Source organism: Chiloscyllium plagiosum, chromosome 18 (genome assembly GCF_004010195.1).
Source record: "Chiloscyllium plagiosum isolate BGI_BamShark_2017 chromosome 18, ASM401019v2, whole genome shotgun sequence".
NCBI classification, from domain to species: Eukaryota; Metazoa; Chordata; class Chondrichthyes; order Orectolobiformes; family Hemiscylliidae; genus Chiloscyllium; species Chiloscyllium plagiosum.
In genome coordinates this window covers 66,494,257-66,499,083 of record NC_057727.1, presented here as the reverse complement: position 1 = coordinate 66,499,083, position 4,827 = coordinate 66,494,257, and the positions used below count along the sequence as shown (strand labels likewise).

The window sequence follows — 4,827 nt, the reverse complement described above, 5'->3', positions numbered from 1 at the left end:
ATTGAATTGTTTGAAAAGTCCATTCATTATCCACGGCTCACAAAAGGATTTCTGGCCAAATTGTTTCACCCACGTGCCTAATATAAGCATGGTTTCTATTGAGATAACTGCCCAATCTATACAGGAGCTTTTAAGTAATGTGGCCACTATTGATTACTGCATCATGGGAGCTTCTGTGAAATTGAGAATTTTTTTGTAACTTTATGTCCCCCTAATGCTACCTGCTTCACAGCTTGCTTGTATGAATCTCCACCCATATCCTCCAATTGGCTCCAAGCCTTATCTGCTTCTATATCTAGCCTTGGGAAAAAAAATCACAACTTTTCTTTTGTTCTCTCCCATCTTTCCTGATGTCACATCCAATTTCAGCTTGCCCATGAGATGCTATTCCCACTGAATTGCTGACTGCCCAACATTACTTCCTCATCACCATTTTGGCTTACATTGTTAACAGTTCTCTCCATCTCTTCACATGTTGTTCCTTTTTAAATCAGCCATCATCACCCATCTCCTTAATAAATTAGCTCTTGACCCACCTTCCTTGAGAACCACTGTTCCTCTGTAAAGTAACTGAATGCCTTGTCCTCTTCCTAATCCATGCCCATCTCTCCCAGAACTCCGTGTTTGAATCCTCCAATCAAGAATCAAATACACAGCATCTAAACAACTCTGATCAAAGTTGCAAACTCCTCTGTTACTATGACAAAATTAAACTTTCCCTCTTCATCCTGTCTGCATCCTTTGAAAAGGTTGACCACACCATCCTCCTCCTAAGGCTCTGACATCCAACTATGTGAGACTGCATATGGGTCCTAAGATCTAGAATTTGCTCCTTAACCCTCTCTGACTCTCCTCCTTATTTGCCTCCATTAATCTGTTCCTTAAAGCATATTGGCTATCCCTAAGCTAAGCGATCTTACAAGAAATGGATCAGATCTAAGTTCTGATACACTGCCACATCCAGTTGTGAATAGCAGTGGACAATCAAACAACTCGCTGGAGGAGGACGCTCCACGAATATTCCCATCCTCAATGACAAAAGAGCCCAGCACATCAGTGTAAAAGACAAGACTGATGCATTTGCAACAATCTTCAGCCTGAAGTAAAGAGCAGATGATCCATCTCTGCCTCCTCCAGATGTCCCCAGTATCAATCTTCAGCCAATTTGATTCACTCCACGTATATCAAGAAAGATATGGAGGCACTGGATACTGCAAAGGCTATGGGCCCTGACAATATTCCAGCAACAGTACTGAAGACTTATGCTCCAGAACTTGCTGCAACTCCTGGCCAAACTCTTCCAACCCATTTACAACACTGGCATCCACACAACAATGTGGAAAGTTGCCCAAGTATAGTGAACAGTGAAGAAAGTTATCTAAGAGTATAACAAGATGGAGTTTAGTTTAGATAAATTTGAGGTGTTGCATTTTAGTTAGATAAACCAGGCAGGACTTATACAGTCAATGGTTCAGTGCTGTCAAACAGGGATACCTAGGGGTGCAGGTACATAGTTCCTTGAAAGCAGCATCACAGGTAAATAGGTTGGTAAAGAAGACATCTGGCATGTTTGCTGTCATTGGTCAGAACATTGTGTACAGGAGTTGGGATATCATGTTACAGCTGTACAAGACATTGATAAGGCCACATTTTGAGTACAGTGTACAATTTTGGTCACCTTGTTAAAGGAATGACGTTACTAAACTGGAAAGAGTGCAAAAAGGATTTACAAGGATGTTACAGAGACTGGAAGCAGAGGGTGGATATGCTGGGACTTTATTCCCTGAAGTGTTGGAAGTTGAAAGGTGACCTTGTGGAATCACAAGATCCCTGCAATGTGGAATCAGGCCATTTGGCCTATTGATTCCATACCGAACCTATGAAGAGCATCCCATCCATACCCACCCCCTTGCCCTGTTCCTGTAATCCTGCATTCCCATGCCCAAACCATCTAATCTGCACATCTTTGGACTGTGGCAGGAAAGTGGAGCACCCAGAGGAAACACACACAGACACAGGGAGAATGTGCAAACTCTACGCAGACTGTTGCCTGAGGGTGGAATTGAACCTTAGTCCCTAATCACTGAGCCAAATGCCCCCCATGAGGTTTATAAAATCATGAGGGGAATAAATAAAGTGAATAGCCAAGGGTAGGGGAGTCCAAAACTAGAAGACATAGGTTTAAGGTGACAGGGGAAAGATTTAAAGGGCTTTAACAGGTAACTTTTTCACACAGAGGTTGGTTTGTAATGTGGAATGAACTGCCAGAGGAAGTGGTAGATGCAGGTACAGTTATAACTTCTAAAAGAGATTTGGACAGGTACATGAGTAGGAAAGGTTTAGAGGGATATGGGCCAAACACAGGCAAGTTGGGATTAGTTTAGTTTGGGAAACTTGGTTGACATGGACAAGTCGGGTTGTTATAAAGCTGAGGTTGAACCCCTACCTCCCCAACACTGGAACACCCAAAGTGGAGCACCTTGCCCTATAATCTGTAAAAAGAGCCTGAAGACAAGTCTATAATAGTATGCTGTTCCAATAAATGTGAGTGCCACTCATGTAACAAAATAGAATTTAGTCTTTCAAAATTACAGCCAGGTTACTTGTCTTCCAGAATTTTCTGTATCTTCTCTGTTAAGTCTTCTATCAGTAGTGTCTTCTACATTGGTTTCTGCTGTCAGGAACATCTTCTGCACCATTGGTACCATTATTATTTAGATGGCGCTTCCTCTAAGACATAGATGACTGTGAGAGTGAGCGATTCTGCCCTGAGAGCTGAGGGCTGTTAACTTTGATAGATGGCAATTAGCTCTCTGAGTCTTTTTCCAACTGTCCCCTCCTTTTATACCCTTGATGACATATCATTGTATATTATAATAGGATTGGTCCTACGTTGTCAAAACCATCAGATTTAAATTTAAGAGGTTTTTGCTATCTAAGGGCCTGGTTCAAATTGATTGGCTAAATTCAAACCTGTTGTCTTGGTAAAACTGCTGCTTGGTCTGCTAGCTGTACAGCCTTTTGATACAGATGTTTTAGTCCAGGCTCTCTCTATCCTTGCAAACTCAAGCTGCTGCTCACAGACATCCATTTTAATCTCTAAGCACAGAAAAAAACACCATCTTTTAAAGGGACCACATAATACTTTCCCTCACATACCCCCACCCCTAGCATTTTACAATTTTACAAACAGCAAACTCTAACTTGCTTCTTCCCAATTTATAATAACTCTACCCAACTTTGTAGCACTGTGCTATATGACTCTGATAAAGTGGCCATTTGATTGGCACCACATCCATAAAGATCAACTCCCTCCACCACCAACACTCAGTAGCAGCAGTGTGTACCATGTACAAGATGCATTGCAAAAAAATCACCAAGCATCCTAAGACAGCACCTTCCAAACCCATGAGAAGGACAGAATACATGGGAACACCACAACTCAAATGTTCCCCTCCAAGCCACTCACCATCCTGACCTGGAAATATATCAAAGTTAAAAATCACACAACACCAAGTTATCGTCCAACAAGTTTATTTGGAAGCACTAGTTTTCAGAGCGCTGAACACAACCACCTGATGAAGGAGCAGCGCTCCAATAGCTAGTGCTTTGAAATAAACTTGTTGGACTATAACCTAGTGTTATGTGAATTTTAACTTTGCCCATACCAGTCCAACACCAGCTCCTCCAAATCATGGAAATATACCGCCATTCCTTCAAGGAGTGGAGGATCAAAATCCTGGAATGTTATCCTAATATCATTGTGGGTATACCTACAGCAATGGCCCAAAACTGTTCACAGTGTTCCAGTGGTTGCTTTGTGGTGGCCCAGAGGATACTGTGCATGACGATCAATAATGAGGGAAAAATTATCATGTGGATGAGGGCATTCTACCTCTTTGGTCTTACTGAACTTAGAGTTGAGTAAACAATAAGAAATTTCTTGCATTGCTGTAAATGATATACAGGTTAATTGGAGTCGTGCTATTAGATCTGCAGCTAAAAGCTTCCAATGTCTTGTCATCAACTGTCAGACTGACTCTGTGTGACTTCACCACATTGGGTGGTGCTATTCACACTCAGATCCAGAGACAACCGATGAGGTGTGAGACTGTTAGTGAATGTACACAGTATTAGGCAGCACATATACTATAATTGGAATAATACTTAGACGATTAGCATGGCCCCTGCTCAAGGATGACAGACCCACATCAAGAATACTGTGCACAGATTTTGTCTTCTTATTTAAGAAAGGATATAAATGTATTGAGAACTCCTATGGTGCAGTAGTAGTGTCCCTACCTCTGAACTAGGAGACTTGGGTTCAAGCACCAGAGTCAAAACGTGTGGTGTGAAGGGCTTATGCCCGAAATGTTGATTCTCCTGCTTCTTGGATGCTGCCTGACTGGCTGTGCTTTTCCAGCATCACACTCTTTGACTCTGATCTCCAACATTTGCAGTCCTCATTTTTTCCTTCAAGCTCCAGGGGTGTGTCATAATATCTCTGAACAGGTAGATTAGAAAATGTAAAATGGGTTAGGAGCTGTTTGTGGAAGGTTCAGTGCTACATTGCCTGATCTGGAGTGCTGTTATTAGAGAGTAACTGGAGTTTAAAGAAACAGGGAGTTAGATGAAAGGGGGGGGGGGGGGTCAGTCCCTTGATTTCTGTCATTGGTGAGTACTTTCTGCTTTTTAATGTAAAAGTAAGGTCTTGGAAATAAATTTGGAGCATAAAGGGGAAAGTGCGATCTTAAGAAACACCTACAGTACAGACCATCAGAGAGAGGGAGTGAATGTGGCAAGGAGCTACAGGAAGTGTGGACTTGT

General features: G+C 42.1%; 1 non-coding gene across 1 annotated transcript; it reads left to right on the top strand.

Annotated features, from left to right (window-relative positions):
- Positions 1-4,123: 4,123 nt before the first annotated feature.
- On the top strand, positions 4,124-4,235 carry LOC122559287. Its single transcript, XR_006314387.1, has one exon. It is a non-coding gene; the product is annotated as a U6 spliceosomal RNA (small nuclear RNA).
- The last annotated feature ends 592 nt before the right edge of the window (positions 4,236-4,827 follow it).